Raw genomic sequence first — 20,063 nt, 5'->3', positions numbered from 1 at the left:
CCTTCATACAATCTGTCTGGGTGAAAAGGGAGTGTTCAGTCAAGCGTTGCACTGACGCAAAGAAACATCGCAGGTCGATGTGTGTGTTAACTTCATTCACATGTGATTATGTGCTTTCAACTACAAGATAGTGAACCTGAGATTCAAGAGGGGGAGGGGGATCCTTAAGATGTCGACTCTTTACGAAGAGCATCTATTCTTTTGTAGTTTGTGTTTTCCTACTGAGTGGGAGAGAACAAGCGCGGCGGAAAACGTGGAGGGTTTCCTACAAAGCAGAATACGAAGGAGAAAGGGAGGCTTGGCTTTGCTTCAGCCAGGTCGGCTTTACAAGAGGAGAATCTGGAGATACGCTCCTCTCCCCCTCCCCGTCACTCTTTCTCTTGTTCTCCCCCGTATAGCCATCCCTCCCCGCAGCCCAAGAATTTAAGGGCAGCTTTGAACCCTCTTGTGTTCTTCCGACATTGTAAAAAATGTGTGTGCTTGCTCGCTCGCCTCCCCGTCAGCCACCCAAAGGTGTTTTTGTGCTGAGATTAGTGGATGAGGTTCAGTCTGTGTTTTGGGCCAAACATGCCCATCCTTTGACATGAGGGCGGACTCCGACTCTGACTGGGCTACAGACCAAGATCACTCCCTCTTGTCTCCTCTGCTTCCTCCTCAATCCTCTCCAACACATGACATGTGTCACTGCCACAGATCTGCACTGGAAGATACGAACAGTTGAAGGTCAGGGCAAATCCCCAAAGCAGAGAAGAGAGAGGAAAAAAATCTCATAGACCCTCTTTTTTCTTTACACTGATGGACTATTTAAAAAGTTCATTTTTCTTAAATGCTTAGCATATTTCATGGTGCTATAATGTGAGCTCTATAATGTGAAATCTCCATTAGCCAAAGATGGGCGCTGCAGTAATGCAATGGATATGTCAATTTTCTTGTTCTGGAAAAAAGAATTTTTGTCGGGATTTAAAACCCATGTAATATTCATATTTTCTATTTCACAGCACAATAGCCAGTGAGGAACTAAAGTGATTATACATAGCCAGAGTCAAACTCTAGGGCCGTTATCTATTATGGTTTAATAAATCAACAGAGGGAGAGCAGGGAGCACAAATATTCTGTAACCATTCTGGAGTCATTTCCTGAGTCAAATATGTTTGATGAGATAAAAAAAAAAAAGAACGGGATAAGAAATATTTAAGTAGTGGATTATTTTACATGGAATTACATGAAAAGACGAATCCTCATGTATCTTCATGCATCAGCTTCAGTCATCTGTAGTTGGAGGTCCTGAGCTACCAAACTTCAATTAATTCACCTATGACAAAATATTATTCTGTCCAAATGCATTTCTGAGTCCAGGTTGACTCAGACAGGAGGGAAAAGAGGCCACCGTGTAATTATTTGGTACTTACAATGTCCTACACTTCAGATTTGTGAGGATGGCGAGCAGAAAATCTGTTTACTATGGAGCCGAGTTCCTCACTCTCTTCTGTGTGGATGGAGCCTTTGAATAATTCATAGTGAGAGCCATAGGCATATGCAATGGAAAAGTGTCGAAGAATATCACACCAAAGATGGCATCCTCCATTATGTGCTCTGTACCCAGCGTGCCCACAGACCTCACATAATGTAATTGGATAAAAGTCAGATGCTGCATATTGAGGAGCTACATAAGGCAGCGATATTCTTCAGAGTCTCTGAAATGTGCTAATTGACTCAAAAGCAGCTACAGAAAAAGGATTGCATGGCTTATTGTCTTCATATATTTATCTCCAACACCTCATTACTTTTTCGTGCAGTTACAAGAAATAAGTGGAATAAATTTACTTACTACAACTAGTGTTCAAAAAGCATGACCTCTCCCAAATAGAACAAGGGGGAGAAAAAAACACAACAAGTCTTAAATAAGAATGCCATTATTCTGATTTAGTCCAGTAAAGATGTTTTTGTTGTCATTTTACTTCTGTTGACAACTTGTCTCATTGCGATGTTACTGAATGAAACACTGTGACATGTGTTTTACATATCAAAACTGCCAAGCCTTTCATTTAAAGAGACTTCATCTTCACTGACAACATTTTTATTGACAGGTAAAGCCCTGGAGATTAGACATGGTGGTCTAATTAGTCTCTTTCTCCACTGTCGTATTTACACACCCGAAGCCCCTGACAGGAAAGTGATCCACACAGAACCAACCAGTCATGGAAGAAGTATTCAGACCCTTTACTTCAGTAGGAGTACTAATACCACACCGTGTAAATACTCCTGGGTTCTGCACTGACAATGTTCGCTAAGTATAAATACATAAGTATTTGTTGGTGTATCTAATGGTACATGTACAGTATGTTACATACACTATTATATTGTGTATCATTAGATTATCATTATTTCATGTGTAAAAGGAACCTAATACGCTCACTTTCAGGTTCACACACTTGTCTTTTGTGTATCTCCTAGAACCTGTTCACATGGTAACAAGTTCAAAAAAGACTTTATTCTACTCATACTGTCTGTGCTTGAACACCTGTATTCACGCTCTGTCTGAGATGTTCTGTTTCAGTGCCTGTCTCTTTAAGACCCCCTCCCAAAAAAATCCAGTCTGCTCTGATTGATCAGCATTTCCGGGTCTTCCACATCTGTGGCCTTGGCATCTCTACATCATCATTGCAACCAGGGAATGACTGTAATAGAGAATAACACCAAATTCTGCTTTCTTGTATATCTTGTATACTTGTGAATTTTGCCAGAAACTCAGTACTCTGTTGTTTCTAAAACTGGGCCCAGTGACCCTGACCTGGGGAATCCACTGGTTGTTCTGGTTGTGAACATTAAATTGTGGTTCCTGTAGTTAGTTTTACTGTATTTTGAGGCATTCTCTGGCACAAGAATTTCCTTCAGGATAAATAAAGTTCTGTTGAATTGAATTAAAGTAACCAATAAAAGCTTCTAAACCAAAATCTTCACAGCAGGTAATTTTTCAGCAGGAATATGATCTGAAATCAGGGAGAAATTGACGACATCAGCAACCAAGGCTGCTGGTTTGTCTGATGTTAGCATGTAGCTACATGTAGCATTGTGCAGCTGGAGAATGAATGTAATGGAGTATAGCTGCATTTTCAACCGAAAAAAAAAAAAAAAAATCAACAGTAAAATCTTATAAACACGACCCGAGATGTTCCAGCAGGAATATGATCTGACACTGGGAAGATATAAACAACATTGGCAGCCAAGATTACATGTCTCCCTGACGTAAGCATGTAGCTACATGTAGCAATGAAGGCTACATAAAACACTGGCAGTAACGTGCCTGGAGCAGATGGCTGCATAAAGAGATCTGTCATGAACTGACATTAGGTTGTTTGAAAGTAAAAAAAGAAACACCCGAGGTTTTGCTCACAGGGATTTCTTCTACATATGTTTACCTCATTATTTGAAACTTTGTTTAATATGAACATCCAACATTGTAACCTTACATGACTATGGCAGAAAATAAAGAAAAGGATAATAAGTCCCCGTTAAATACAGCACTTGGTTAAAGTGGACCCGTTTCTTTTGAACTATATCATTATGTAAAATTATTTTTATTATGGATCAATCTGATGCTTATTTCCTTCATCAATCCATTTATGACATGCTTAGTGAAATGTGGGAAAAATGTCCATCCCAGTTACCCAGAGCTTCAAGTGAAACATTCAGATGTCTTGTTTTGTTGGACCAAACCTTAAAATTACTCAGTTCATTGTGATTTAAAATAAGGAAAAGTCATATACTGTCGTATTTGAGAAGGTGAAATCATAAAATATTTGGCATTTTTGTATGAAAAACTAACTTAAAAGATTACACAGTTCAAAACTCTTGCTGAATAATTCTTTGGTAATTGACTATTCAACTAATTGATTAATTATTTAAATTTAAAAAGTTTATTTACATAAATCATATGTGGGGAAGCTTTTACACTGCCTCCTATTTTTAAAGTTTTTCATGTGATTTGTATATTAAATCACAATTTTCATAGTAACTAGTAACTATCAGCTGTCAGGTGTACCTTGAATTTGTACTTCAATACAGTACTTGAGTAAATATACCTAGTTGTATTGTACCCCTGAAGCCAACACTCTTAAGAGGAAGAGGGGACGATGATGGATGCGGTGGCCGTCTAACTGTAGAAAGGAGTCGGTGGGTAGGCTTGCTTAATTCCTGACATGAAATATTACCTGCAGCGCTCAACAGAGCAGACCTGCTTGGATGGCGGCAGAGATAGCATCCATCCTTTCAGTATAAGAAACAAACAAACAAACAAAAGCTCCAAGACCCCTGACCCGACAAAGGAAGTACAACTGATAAGTTAGTACCAATTTCTCCCTCTTCTCCTGCTTCTCTCTCTTTTCTTTGAATAGCATTTCTCTGCCTTTGGCCCCAGTTTCACCTTGCTACGCCTGTGCCCTTCTATTAAAGGTGGTAATGGCTGCCAACTTCCCTCAGGCCTTCTTTTTAATATTTGTCACTCATGAAAGAAAGAGGGGGGATAGGGAGATGATAAATCTTACTTTTGCCAGCTAAGGGCTTCTATCTCCCAAACAGAATAAAATCCAGTCCAAAACACTGCTGTGCGCATTAGGAAGCTGTGGGTTTAAGCCTTGTCCGCCGTGATCAAACCAGGATTTATGAAGCATCATAACTCCCGACAACATCCAGCGGCTTATTAATTTTATATATTTCTGTCCATTCCCTGATATTCCCAGCCTTGACAGTCACTCAAGATAAGCCAAAAGCGTTCTGACAGGATGGAGTGTGTATATATTTTTCACTGTTCTGCCGCTCCCCTCCAGTTGAATAGGTTTAGTAGAAACCTTGAGACTGCTGTGGTGTGATTTGTCTCTGGTTTTTGTCTTCACTTGCAACCTTCCCATTTGTAAGGGCCCTTAAATCAGCCTTGCACTCTGCTGAGCCATGAGAACGGGCCAGACAGAGACAGGGAGGGAAAGAGGGAGGAGGGTTTGGTGTATGTGTGTGTGTGCATGTATGTCTCAATATATGTTTATGCACAGAGAGACAGAGACAGGAGGAGGAGGGAGGGAGAGAAGGAGGCGATTGGCTCCACCAGAGTATCACACATGTGGTTGAATTTTAATCAAAACACTGACTAATCACCCTTTACAGGCCGTCTATATAAAGGCCTGTTCTCCGATATGAGAGGGCAACATGCTGATAGGGTTTAATTTAACTAGAGTCTAGGTCGGAGGCTTGATTTAATGTGGCCCACAGGAAAACTGAGCAGGAGGAGAGAGAGGGAGAGAGAGAGAGAGAGAGAGAGAGAGAGAGAAAGAGAGAAGTGGTAGTTCTTTATGCAATGATCACATAAGTTCACATCAATAAAGCCCTAACCCATTACCAGAAACACTACATGAAAGAGGAGGGGCCCTCTGTGAGCACACACTGCTCCTCGGCAGAACGACAGAACCGGCTCGAACTCTCCTGACGGCTGCTTCACTTTTCTGACAAGCTATGCAGAAGCAGTGAAGGGTCCTGACAGGCTGTTTCAAGATAACTCCCATAACCTCTCGAACCCTGATTTCCTCTCAATTTCCCCCTAAAGTAGCTTAAATGTGGAGAAACTAATTCCAGAACTGTATGGAAATATCACATATGTATTCTCTATCTGCTTGTTTCAACACCTCTTTGAAGTTATATGATGCTCACACTGAGTGAAACATAAAAATTTAATCCAGGGGTGTGATGGCTGTAACATTACATTCAATAAAACGACTCTACAGTTCACCATAGTTCTTCCTGAAATATTAGTTTATTAAGAAAGTGTTTAAAAATACGTATATTTAATTAACTAGGCAATACACATCATTTCAATTATTCACACTTTCAGTTTTACCTCCAAAATAACATCAGTCACTTGCACCTCACAACTTTGGCAGCACCACATGTCAGCAAGGGATGTCATTTTATATTTTTTGAAGAACTACATTACCCAGATATCTAGCAATATGATGTCAGCGTCGCACATGTATTTGTCTATATATATATTTGTCTAATATATTGTACAGACAGCAGTGGTGCAAAGCAATGGGGCACTTTTGTATTTTACACTGTCCCAGTGATATGATGACATGATGAACAAATATGTGCTTCAGAATAAGTACCAATACAAAGTGTTGTATACAGAGTCTGTTACAGGTTGATTTCAATATGAAATTATTCTAAAGCTTCAGATTTAATAAATACAACTAAACAATGAAAAAAACCCACAACTTAAATGAACTTTGCACAAACTTTAAAGTACACAGGTTGTAGGCATTTCTATTCAAGGTGGAGTATTTCCTTTTAAAAAAAAAATATATATATATATATATAAATAAAAATCCTAATAGTTGCTCAATTTCAAAGTATATTTTTCTTTTAATATCAATATCTTATATATTGTATGAAGTCAGTTCTTTTGTAAATTAAAGTAAAGCACAAATCCTTATGCAGAAAACAACGGTAGTTTTCAATTTTTGGGGTGTTTAGGCCTTTATCATAGCAATATAGACATAGATAACAGTAAACAGTGGGAAAGACAGATAGAAACTGACATGCACCAAAGGTCTCTGGCTGGAGTCAATATAGGGAAGTGGCAGTTTATGGTCAACACCTCAAACCCTAGGCCATCAGGGTGCCCTAAAAAAATCGTTAGTGAAGCATATCACCAAAAACATTTAAGATTTATCCTTCTTCCTCCAAGGAAATGTGAAATCAGTGTGCTTTTTCTTTTCTACTCTTTACATTAACACCTTTATTCTTTTATTCTAACATGGCGAAAGAACTCTTGGCTTCTACTGCTGCCCACCAAACTCTTCCAGTGAATCAGATGGAGGTTAGCTGCCTTGCTCAAAGGAACAATGAGAGTAGCTGCAGTGGAATTCCTAAAATTCGGTTATGACTTTTGGTTTTGGTGTTCCACCCCAATATTTTCCGTGGCCCCATCTGGTCACCCATATGAAAAATCTACACATGGGAGAAGTTTTCCTCCAAGTTAGCTCTTTCTTACTGAATCTATTCATTTTAACCCACCAAAGCTCTCAAGAAAAATTTCTCCCAACTGTGAAATTTTTCTGGGGGTGCCACTGGGTAGTTGTGAGAAATAATCAAATAATAATGCTCTTTCATTTCCCCAAAGTCTGGTGGTTTTTTTCCCCTTCTAAACTAACTTCTACTTGAGGTCAGAGCCATCTAAAGTCTCCACTAGCTCTCCAGAAGGCCCAAACCTCTGATGCCGCTCTGATTTTGTAGCCGTGCACCTTTTCCCACCTTCATTTCTCTTCCAGCTGCCTGCACACTGGCTATGACCCTGACCAAGCTAACTAGCCACAGTGGCTATCACACCCAGCAGTGTCTGACTAAGACCCTAGCATGCACTAGCCAGCTACAGCCAACAGTGACTGAAGCACGCAGCGGTGAGGAGGCAGGCAGGATGTAATCTCCAGGAGCTGTTGATACAGGGAAACACACAGGGTTTGGGTCAAAGGGATTAAAATGGTGGAGGTGCTGGTTGTAAGAAGGAGAGGGGCTGGGGAATAGTGACGGGAGCAGCGGGCGAGCCACCCCATAACAGAGAGGAGTGGGGAGATTACAGGGAAAATGGTGCAAGGGGGATTCCTGCGAGGAGAGGGGAAGAAGTGACTCCAAATGGCATCGGAACATAGCATTAGTAGCTACTATTCAACAGTATGCAGGCTTAGAGAGCTCAGGGCATCAGGAGAGGTGGTCATGTTTTCTGTGCTGGTCAGGTGATGCTCGGTTTCTATAGGTGATAGGTATAAAGGAAACATGGATATGGGAAGGGAAAAGAAAACTCACATCCTTACAGCTCCACTTGAAGACTTTGTCTCTGCTACTCACTCACCCCTCTGTGACTGTGACTGTCTAAATATTGTCAATGCCAGAAAAAAATGAAGTCTTAAACAAATGAGGCCAACTCTGCTGGGTAATATCGAGCGAGGATGTGTGTCTGAGGTTTTAACTGAGCCCTTCATGCCTATGCAAACCTCACATGGTTTGGATAGAGTTCCATCAACAAAACATGTCAATCACCTCTCCGTGAAAAAAGGGAGAGATACGAGAGTGAAACCTATCTCGTGCAGACCCAAATACTGTACTCACGGCTTCCATTTCACAGTCTGTGGGAGAGCGGAGTTCAAAAATCTTACATCAATTTTTTTTTCAATCCAGCTATCCAAGGGCTCAGATTCCAGTTACATTTCACATTGAATAGACTTGTGTTTCCAGCAGTCTAACCCTCTTCTAGTATGCTGGCTAGTGGAGCGATGACAGATTGGTTTCCACTCACTGCACGGGGGAGCACAATGGAGTGGCTTTGACAGAGTTAAGAGAAACAGTGCATCAATGCCCCCTCCCCCGCCACCCACCACCCCTCCATCTCTCTTTTTCTGTACACACACACACACCTCTCTTCCACTCTCTCTCCTTTTCCTTCTCTTTCTCTCTCCCTCTTCCCTGGGGCTTCGAGAATGGATGGCCCTGTCTGACCTGGACGACACTGATGTCTAGTCCTCTACACTACTGTACCTACAGCACGGCTGTCTGCTCGCTTGCGGCTCTGTCCACTCTCTCTCTCTCTAGCACACACACAGAAAGCGCACACAAGGAACAGGGGCACCCATCTCTGTCACCCAGCGCCGACAGGCAGAGGTCAGCAGAGCTCAGGCACTAAAGCAACCCAGAGGAGGAAGGGTTTAGCTCATAAGCAGCCAATATCACTGTCAAAATGAAGACAGACAAAAGGCTGTAAAAAAGGTGAAAAAACAGTGCTATTATTTAACTGGAACTGGAACTTGCCATATTTAAAATCAGACCAAGAATCAAAACAGGTCATTGCCCTCTGAATGAACCCACAAGTGTTCTCTGATCTACAGCCTATCAGCAGCACAGCATCCCAAGGAATTACATCTGAATTGGATGATTCTGCACCTCACAGTTTCGTACATTTCCAATGTTCTTGCCACTGCAAGAAATAGTGTGCAGCATAGTCAGGCAGAAATGGTACAGATGTCAGCAGTATTCAGTTTGTTCATTTTAAACTTGGGGGACACCTCCAACTATTTTATTTTCTGCACCCTCAGTTCAGACTTGAGTGGCTATGTTTGCTGAAAAGATGCTCTGTGCTTTGTCTCGTAGTGGCACTTCACCTCAGCCCTTTTAATAATCGCCACTGTCTCGGAACATATGTTGAGACATGCTGTTTTTGAACTGCCTGTGGGAAGAATCAACATGTAAATGTTTGTCCATACTTGATTAAAAGCTCCGTTTTCGCTGTCTACTTTTCTCTCTTTAGAATACACCATGCAAAATGACTTTCCTCTGCCTCATTTATTGCTGCGACTGTTGTCTCTCTTGTCTCATCTCCTCCTGTGTGTATCTCACTCACACAAGTTGCATTGCCTTTCGGAATGCACGGATTCGATTGGCTGAATAGCATCACGTGCGATGCTTAGCACATGAATTTGGTCTGTGAGTTTTTCTGGTTGCTAAAACAGTGCTACAAATGCTGCGGCCATTAATGTATCGGTTATAGGTTGGGGTCCTGAAAGGACGGTGTCTGGGTTCAAACCCCAGGGATGGCAGGTTAACAAGGGGATCATATTTTGGTCATTTTGCTAATCAGGGGGGTGACGTTCCCCCCCTTGTCCCCCCTCATATTGCCTACGGAATGTGCCCTATTTCATAGTTGGTACAGACAACAGGTTGGTGGGCATGTACCGCATCAGTCTTTTATGCAGGAGAGCAGAGTTTGCTAACCCTAACCACAACCATCCCTAACTCCGCCCAAGTGTTTTCTTTGACTACACCTAAACATACCATAGCTTCAACCAAGCATTCTAGTTGGCTTAGCTCAGTCATACCTTTATTCTACCAATTCCAATACTTCAGCTCAGGGCATCTGCCAATACTGATAACCAATCCAACACCAGAGTTCTTTTTTCCCCAAATTTAAAACCTAAATGGTGACCTCAAACCTCAGACAGTCTCTAACCAAACCTGGTTCTCTCGGTTGACGAACGGATTGTCAAAAACCAACCTTGACTGCAATGTTTCTTAAGAATCCCCGCATGATTCAAACTCAAGTTATTCTAACCATGCTTCTAGCAGGATTACTAACAAGTTTACACGTATCACATTTCCAAACTGCTCCAGCTACACCTTTAAAGCTCATTGTTGAACCCACCTCATGTATGCCTGTGTCCTTACCCATGGCATTGGACTTTAAGAGGGGTAGAATAGCTAAGATCCCTTGACCAGATAGCATGATAAAACAACCCACAGATAAGGTACTAATGCTAGAGGTGGCGTGTGGTTGTGTTCCTCCGTGTGCTGCAATGAGAAAAGAAAAACTGTGATATCACACTGATACGGCGCTCTAAAGACTACGGGGCTCTGTGTTTTTTTTTTTTTTCCACGCAGGTGGATGTACAATCAATAAAATGGATTAGCTGCAAAGGTATGTATAAAGGTTATCGCCGAGTTCTCCTGCATGAACACAGTGGCGACCCCACAAAACAATTTTGTAATGTGTCGAGCTATTTCTTCAGAGAAAATCTGATTATGTTTTGCCCAACCTAAAAATTGATTTGCAGGGGTATACATTATCAAAGGAAAAATTGGTCCTGCTCCACCAGGCCCCATAAGGCTTGAATGGAACTGTTCTACAGTAGCTCTATTCTCTAAGCCGGTGGTATCATTGTACCAGTCAGTGTTGTATGTTTTTCTTCCACTGTCATGTCCTTTTTTTCCTCCACTGTGGGCTTTTTTTTTCATAGTATGATCATCTGCTCTCTCCCTCAGTGCATCAGAGTTTCACCTAGACTCAGTTTCACTTGTTTAGTTCCACTCGCTGCAGTCCTGTGTCAACCCTCAGAGAGACTTTAACCGTGTGGTTTTCCATCACGCTGACTGACGATCTAAACACCCCTCCACCCCAGTGATTCCTCTATCTCTCTCCCTCCATCTCTCTTGCTCACTCTCTCTGACACACACACACACACACACACATACACACTGTGACCCCCCTCAAGCCTGATAAAAAAAGGCACCACTAACCCCCCCCCTCCAAAAAAAGCTGTGTGGATGTGCAGAAAGGCCCCTCTCTCCAGCTCTCAGCTTTTGTCTCTGATTATCCCTGCACACACACCCCTCCACGACCCCCTGCATCCTCTCCCAAACACATACACACTTTTCTTCTCAACCTGCTCCAGGATCTTGTGTGTGTATATGTGTGTGTATATGTGTGTTGGGGGGGGTTTGACTCTGACCAATGGCATCCAACAGCAGGGCTTTATCCTGAAGCACACTGACAATGCTTTTCACACCTACTTACCACAGCAGAGATGGGGGCGGTGGGCTGCATCATACCCAGGCCTAAAAGCAGGCTAAGGGCTTTTAGAAGACACACGCAGAATGGACTCTTTAATTACTGACTCAAGATCCCGCAGTAGATTAAAAACCTTGCAGAAGCTTATTTTCATATCCGTGGAATTTTTCAATGAATATAAAAACGGTCATTGATTATGCCGTTAAGGCAAGGGGAAGTTAAGAAGGGAAATATAAAGTACATATAATCACATTAACTTGCAGTGATTAATGTAATAAAATGGGATCTTTTTTCCCCATCTGTATTGAACACATTCAATACTGGGGAGACATGCTCCAAATATTAAGAAGCAGCTCCTCAAAATCCACTTAAGCAGTTCTGTGTTGGGAGATATCTGCGAAAGCAATGCAGATAACTCATATAACATTCTCACACAGTGCAGATAGGGAGAGTGCACATGCATGAAAAAGTTAAAAAAAAAAACAGTGACTCGTATCTGCTTTTGATGGCTGTGCACTTTTGCTATTTTGAGCACAAGTGACTTCACGTGTGTCCCAGACCCACAATCAGCCTTCCTGCATGATCAATACTGAAGCATTTCTCACCATTGATTATACAATTATAGAGAAGTTAAATCTGTGACACGCTCTCATGTAGAAGCATTAACCAATGCAGCCAGCAGTGGAGACCGAGAGGAGGGAAGAAGCTTCCTCTTCACTCACTGTTTTTTTCTGCTTCTTCTCTTTTTTTTTTTAAACGTGGTGCTTAAAGCGAGCTCAGTGTAGTCCAGGTACTTCACTCAGATGATTATAATGCCACGAGGGTGCAATACATCACTCTTATTAGCCACACTGGAGCACAATGGTATCATAATTAATGGTCGCAGCAGGATTGAACGCTGCCCTGACATGGAAAAGTGGGCCTACTTAAGCTCTACAAGGCATTTAAATATGCAGAGTGAATGGCACAACCCAAACCCTCCTGCTCTAAGGACAGCCCACGCTCATTAGCCTGACACCTTCTGTGGCATTGATACAAGGACGACCGGCTATACTCACACACTCACAACACAAATCACAAGCGCATACTCAAAAATGTGCACGCGGATTGCAGCTACAAATTGTTACGTGGCGATATATGAAAAGAACAATCTTGTCCCTCATCAGTGCCCATCACTTCTTTCACATTTCCTCCCCGTATTGTTGCTTTTGTCTTAAGGCTTAGTCCACGCTGAATGCAGATGGACATATATGTGTCAGCAGCCATTATTCAAATTTTCGGTAATGGCGTTTGGTCTGTGCAGTGAATGTGGGTGCTGTGGCAGAGTGTGGTGTCTGGTGCCTGTGCTATACTGTCTAGCACAGGGAAACTGCCTGCGCGGCGGGAGAACAATGCACATAAAAGGCTGTCGGAGGAAGCGTCTGGAGCTGACGTCTTTCACATGGCTCTGAATGGAGCAGCAGCAAAGTGTGTGTGTGTGTGTGTGTGTGTGTGTGTGTGTGTGTGTAGTTTATATGCTTACGAGTGAGGCAGAAAGAAAAAAAAATGGAGAGAAAACGCCCTCTTGAATATGTTTGTAGACAGAGACAGGAGAAAATAATAAGAGTGTGTGTCCCCATCTTAGTCATGCGTGCTGAAACGTGTGTGATTGTATGTGCATGAATGCCCGTGCTCCTAAATACATGTGTGGGATGGTTAAGTCCTCTCAGATCGCCGTATGATTTGGATTTTGCTGTCCTTAACCCACCACACACTCCATTCCTCCTCCTCTCCTCTCCATAAAGCCAGCTTTACAACTTCTCCTCAATTGCTAATGTGGAAGCTTCAGCTACAAGACACGCTACTCAAACTGCTGCCAAATGCCTAAACCAGCCACTCCTCTGCACCCGGCTCACTCCAGCCTGACCGTACCGAGTTATCGCGTGGCTCAGTGCAATCAATTATTGTTGCAGAGGAATCATTAATAATTTCCTAATGAAAACGATTCTGTTGATCTGTTGTCTTTTAATTAAACATAATTAGTCGGCTGCTCGGAGCTGTGGTGGGGACTCCTTTAGGGTACAATTTTGTTTTAATACACTGATAATGAAATTTTTACATTGTGTCAGTTGTTTAGTTATTATTCAGTCACACTATTTCGCTATGTTCCCAGATAACAGATAATAACCCTCGCACCTCCTATTCGCCGCAGTCATTTTAAAAGAGGAGGGTTGAAATGAACAATTAAATTTTGAACTGTAAGAGTCCTCTCCTCTCACTGTTTAATGCTGCATGCTGCCAGGGAGCAGTGCAGATTTACCTTTTCATTTCTGGTGGGAAAAAAATGTCTTTGGCAGCACATTGCAAGACTGGTTTTATTTTTATTATTTTAAAGAGGGTCAAATAGATACATCTGTCCAGGCAGGTCATGCTAGTTCATCTTATGCCTCAGAGGTCTACAGCTCTGGAGCAGTGGAAAGAGCAAATGAAGGCATAAAAAAAGGATCTGATTGTGAAGACTTAGAGAATATGAAATATTACAAAGACACAGCGAGTTGGCTAATTCGACACTGTCCGGGCTTATGTAAAACGGCCTAGTTACATTGGTCAATTTCTGCACGAACAATGGGCTAAGTTGCTCTGGAGACTTATTGGACATGCTGTATCTGAATGTGGTCTGGCTTAAGAGGCTTACAGTTGAAAAGTTTAGGTGACCTCTGAATAATGCCACATAATGTGGTCACATTGAGTGTGTATAGTTTCAATGGGCTCTGATATCAGGTAACAATGGGGTAAGCACAATGGAGGCTCACGCTGAGAATGGATGAAGTCATACATTGTACTTTAGAGCTAAAAGTGACACTTGTCTTTAACTGTACACTCAGATCTGACTCTGTTTGATTTCAGCAAATGGAGAGCTTTTATTTAAGGGGACTGTAATATGCTGCAGGGATTTTAGATTTCTTCTGCAAATATGATCAAACATATTAAATTCAGTGCTAAAAATAAAATGTTGCTGCAACTTCAAAAACACACACATTTTAAAGTATATTGCTGTGGTATTCTGTGTTTTTGTTACTGTCAACAAATCCCATCAAAATTCCCAAAAACGCCAACTATGAATTGAACTAACATGAATTGCCTCATATTATTATTCTGTGCCACAGAGCTCCACTGTTTCTTTCAGTTCCACATACATCCTACTACTGCAAATACTAAATGTCTAATAATCCGCAGCTGAAAATTCCCAACAAATGCACAATTTACTCCTGTTTGAGTAACATTTGCTAAAATCTACAGTGCCCAGCTGTTTTAGGAAATGATTTAGCATATTTCAGAAATGTATTTAAATCATGTTTTTAAAGATTTATGCCTTCAAAAGACAGTGCTGTGTAGCAGTGAACTAGGCATAATTAAACTAATAGTTTAACTACAATTTGCAGTAGCGTGCTGGTAGTTCAACTACATTCATGTTTGCATTGTGACTCAAGTAGTTCAATTAGCCTACTGTTTGGCCATTCTATGTGCAGTTTACTACTGAAACTACAAAAAAACTTTGGACCATAAATTGAAACAAATGTTTTTTTTATAATTTTTTATTTTACCACTGCTTCTCTACTGTAATTAAACCCCCTCTGAGCACAATTAGTCCTAAGTATTGATGATTGCTATTTATTAACAAATGTTCAGATAAGTTGTTACATGGTGGCTAACTGAGTAATCCTGCTTGGTGCAATACCTCCACCTGGGCTCTAGTTTCTGGAAGGCAGCTGTCTGACTAAAGGACATTGCATAAACCGAATCATGATGTTTGTTTGCGGTAACTTCCAGGTAGAAAACCTGGTAGAAATCTGTGTTACATACATAAAATGAAATGGCACTGCCTAAATCGGTCATTTTTAAGTATATGTTTCATTTTAAATATTTTTACTGCCTTACATTTCTTTCAGAGAGCAATAATCAACGGGGAGCTGAAACTGTTACCTCAAAGCCACCAGACTCCACTGACAAAAACAGTCATTTTAGAACACTGGAGTTGTTGGTCTACCGCTGGCTTGATCAGTTGTGTAAAGTAAAGCAGTGAAAGTACTCCAAATATAGCATACACTTCAACTAATACTGATGTTTTTAGGTGGGTCTTTTAAGTGGCTAAAATACATTTTGCTATGGCCCCCGTCTACAGCAGGACATTGCTTGAGTAGATGTAGTTTATAAAAGTTGCTTGCAAAGCAATATGGTACATGAAACAAGTACAGCAGAAAGGTCAGATAGGTCGGACTGCTGTGTTTAACAATATATCTTTAAACATTACATTTACTGCTGAACATATCTCTGCAAAAAACAATGTCCAGCTGTCTACCCAGAGGTGTTAGTGTGACGTCACAAAACTAAAGCTGACAATCTTTGCCCTTTTTTCCAAAGCAAGCAAGTGGACACTTTTTGCATTAACTTGCTGGCATGTGACTTTTTACTGTATTATATTTTGATCTAATTTTGTATCACATGCACATTATCAATTTGATAATTTTTTACAAAGTAGTTAAGTTAAAACTACTTTTACTACTCTGTATCTTTAAATAAACAAATGAGAGTTCTCCATAGGACATCTTTGCTGTAGTTCAACTTCTTCACTGTCAGAAGGCATGGGCTTTTGGGGCTGAGTGCCACACACAGGTTAGGGAAGTTTGGAGGGAAAGATAAATGCATCGTTGGTCTTGTTCCTCTCATGGGGTGTGCTCACTATATGATAAATATAGGATAACAGCAGACTTATCCTTTCAAAAGCTGTTTGACTACATCATAGTTAGGCTTGGTCACTTTGGCTCTCCAAACAGTTGCTAAAATTCTTCCAATCAGGCAGGTTTGCAGTTTTTGAACAGAGCCTCTGTTTGTAACATATTCAACTGGGAGATGTTAGAAAAAAAATCAAAATGGGGCTGAGTCTCTTTTCTCTGTTAAATCTCTCCTACTTTCCAGCTGCATTGTTTATCAATCTGTTGTTTATCTGTACAGAAAATTCTCCACAGGTTTCTATCTCTCTCTCTCTCTCTCTCTCTCTGGGTCCCTGTCTGTCATCCCCTCTCTCCCTCTCCCCCTCTACCTCTCTCTCCTCAGTCTGCGGCGTTACTGTAACATATAATTACTCTGCAGACTTGCTGCCTGTTTCTATAACTTCAGGGGTTCAAAGAAACTGTCGGAGTGTGGAGGAGAGCATTGTGGGAGTTCCAGGTGGATTTCTCGATAATGAGTTAGCGCAGTAGTAGAGTTGAGAGTTTTAGTAATGGCTGGCTGCTAAGGCTCTTCCTGGGAGTTTAATGTAAAACAAACAGGGCCATGCTGACAGCCTGGGAAAAACAGATATTGCAGTTTTCCACTTCCTCTTCGGGGCTCTTGCTGCCTCTCATTTTAAGAAACAGGAATTCAAAGAAGAATTTATATTCATGAAATGGTTCCGTGAATCCTAATTTAAGACATTTAAATGCCTCAAACATTACTCATAGTCTTTGACTTCTAATTTCTTGAGATGGATGAAATGCTGCTGTCTTTCTGTTCATCTGGATAAAATGATACAGACAGGAAACAGAATACAAGTTGTCAGGGAGGACAGAGTTTTGCTGGAACTGTAGGTTGCTTAAAAAAACAGGCAAAGAAATCTATATTTGACACTATAGGGTTAGCTTGTCTTGGTGCTGATGTCCAGGGGCGCCCCGTGGGGGACCTGAATACACCACCCTGCTGCTTGTTACACACTCCAGTGCATGTATTATACATAACACACTGCTGGAACACAACTCTCAGAGGAATCATTTTGCTGAATCCTGTCCTCTCTCCCTCTCCACATATTTCTCCGACTTCCTGAATGACAAGTTTCAGGGATAGAGGATGAGCACTTGTACGAAATGTAATGCAGAAATCATAGACAGAACACCCAACAGTAAAGCTACAGCCACTCAAACCAATCACCAGTCCTCACTTAGAGATACTCCCCCATAGATTCAAACTGGCAAGCATCCAAAGTGAACTGCTACTATCTTTGCAGGCAGCCATAAAGAAAGCCGAGACCACTGAAAGGTAAGCCAAAACATATTCTGCAAGCATACTGTGTATTGAGATATTCACTGTTTTCCATAAGTAACGCATCTCAGGGAGCAATGAAGCAGCCTACAGAGGAGAAACAGCACAAGGGTGAAGATATAAACAATCTTGGCCTCAGCTTTTTCGAGGTGGGAAGAAAGTTCCTGCTGGACTCTTTCCGTTCAGTTGATCCACACTAGTGTCGACACGATAAACACAATTCCAGCGCAGCTTCAAAACTGAAGCGAAAAGGCCAAATTCAAAATTGAATTTGACAAAGATTTGATATTTCCAGCACGCTGACATTCAATTTCAATGTCACCTCCAGAGGGTGCCCACACATGCAGATTGGAATATTTAAAAGAGGGTGATGAAGAAGAATGAGCGGTATAAATCAGTCTGGACGCAAGAGTCAAACGGTTGAACGGCATCAAACACTTCACCACTTTCTGAACTTACTCCCAGTCCACCTAAAAAAAAAAAAAAAAAAAAAAGTCGCCAGGAGCAAAATGTGGAACAATTTTGGATAGAGAGCCGAGAAAAACGGACACCCAACCAATTTATCCAAAGCTCTGTGGCAAAGTTGCTACAAAGCTGTTTGAGTCAAGTATGGAATTACACAGCCTGAAATTTTTCTACCTTGTAGTATCACAGTAGTATCAGATATGTGATAGTTATTGTGGCATTTGTTTCAAAGTCAAAAGTTTCATGATGGGAAAACTCAAGACAGGTTTGCATGAACATAGGTGTAGATTTCAGGGGGAAGCAGGGGGCACGTCCCCTTCAGTATTTAGAACATGTGCATTTGTCCCCCGGCGATAAAGACATTAAAGTAGCACAGAACTTTAATTTTGACAAAATTATAGACATTTACACCGTAACATTCTTGCAGAAAAGGCACACATTTGTTCATAAAAATTCACCAGAATGCAGGAAATTTTCTGGCAGAGGACCTCCAAACCCCTGTTTCACATGTGTCCACCCAAAAGTTGAAACAAAACCTACGCCTTTGTCCATGAATATGCTTAAATAATAGAAAAATGAACAGAATGAAATGGCATCTAATGTATATGCTGTTTTTCAGCTTAATGATGTCTTAGACAGTGCAGCTATGAGGTGACAAGAGATATTTAACTTCTACTCTGAGATTTAAATTAATTCTTTGTATTCAACATCCACTCTATTATCGTTTATCATCAGTTGGCAAGCGTGTGAAGATTCTTGTGGGGGATTTACTGTAATGAACTTATATTCAGTACAACACAGAACAACTCTCACAAGGGGACGTCTGCAGATGTTATTGTGTTTAATTTAATAAGGTCAAACTGGAAGTGACAAACAAAGGAGCTGTCAGCGATACACAGCTGAGGTGATGATGCTGCGTTCGCTCTGCAGTATGTGATGCTATCTCGAGGATACATGTATGAAGAGTGGTGGAGGGAAATTCTGAACAAAAAAAAAGTGAGAAATCCTGTTATTGCCCTCTTTTTTTTGTTTCATACAGTCAGTCTCTGAGCAAAAAGATTAGAAGATTTTAAAGAAGTGCATAATCTTCTTTCACAGCTTATCAAAACTTTAATGATTTGGTGATAAAGAGCACAAAGTTAAGTAGCCGGTTAAGAGGATAACTCCCCAGTGCAGTCTAGTGATTAGTAGATGAGAATTGGGAGACTGAAAATCCGGGTTGCAAATCCCACTCCTGCCACTTATTCACTTTGAGGGAGAAGAAGCTCCATTTCAGCTTTGGGGGTATTGTCACGGGGTAATCATTTTTGAAAAGTGATAAATGGAGCCCCTTTCCTTCACCCTTTGGAATCCAAAACACATCTTTATTTACGTATTTATTTTTGCTGTGTCTCTCTGGTTAACACCCGTCAAGACCCAATTATAGCTGCAGAAGCCTTGTGCTTTCATGGGAAGTGAAGCTACAGACTGTAGTGTCAGGCCTGTATACAGTTTAAGCATCTCCTCATACAATCTGCAACAAACCAGGCTCTCTACAGATCCATGTTGGGCTGTTTTTAATGAGGGTTTGCCGGACACAATGCGGCAGATTGAGGAGTTTATCTTTATGACAGTGGGTCATTTGGGTTTTTTGTGCTTTTAGGGTGCAAGCTGAATAAACAACATGGATTTTCCTGACAGATATGTTGTATTTCTTTCCACTTATTTACATAAATCCATTTCTGCTGGGGCTTGTATGAATATGTCTGATTTATTAAAGATATACAGATAAAGCTTGGATGAATTAGCGAGAGAACAAATGAAGCAAAATGGCAAGCCCATCTCCACTTGTGCTTTGCTCGCTATCTGCACCGAGATAGGGATTCACTTAGTATAAAAGAGGAAAAAAAAGGGAGCATTAATTACCTTGTGAAATCTAAAGACCATTAACTTTGTGTGTCAAGTGATGTTTCTCAGTTCCTAATCAGAGTTTTAGTGATATAAATTACTCTTTGGAGTAAAACAGATATGGTGTGTGAGAGCGTGTGTATGTATGTGTGCCCTTGCAGCTGTGTACATGCAATTATTTGTGTGTGTTTGTGACTTTGAGAAGCAAGGAGAGCAAGAAAGAGAAGGAGAAAAAGTAAAAGAAAGACGGAGAGACAGACAGGCAGGAGTGGAGTGGATG

General features: G+C 41.1%; 1 protein-coding gene across 2 annotated transcripts in view; it reads right to left on the bottom strand.

Moving 5' to 3' along the window:
• Positions 1–20,063, bottom strand: part of zfpm2a (zinc finger protein, FOG family member 2a) — a 137,458-nt gene that overhangs the window by 30,725 nt on the left and 86,670 nt on the right. The gene's annotated exons all lie outside the window — the stretch shown is intronic.

Source organism: Epinephelus fuscoguttatus, linkage group LG8 (genome assembly GCF_011397635.1).
Source record: "Epinephelus fuscoguttatus linkage group LG8, E.fuscoguttatus.final_Chr_v1".
Classification (NCBI taxonomy): domain Eukaryota; kingdom Metazoa; phylum Chordata; class Actinopteri; order Perciformes; family Serranidae; genus Epinephelus; species Epinephelus fuscoguttatus.
The sequence above is the reverse complement of the archived record's forward strand: the minus strand, read 5'-3'. Positions and strand labels throughout refer to the sequence as shown.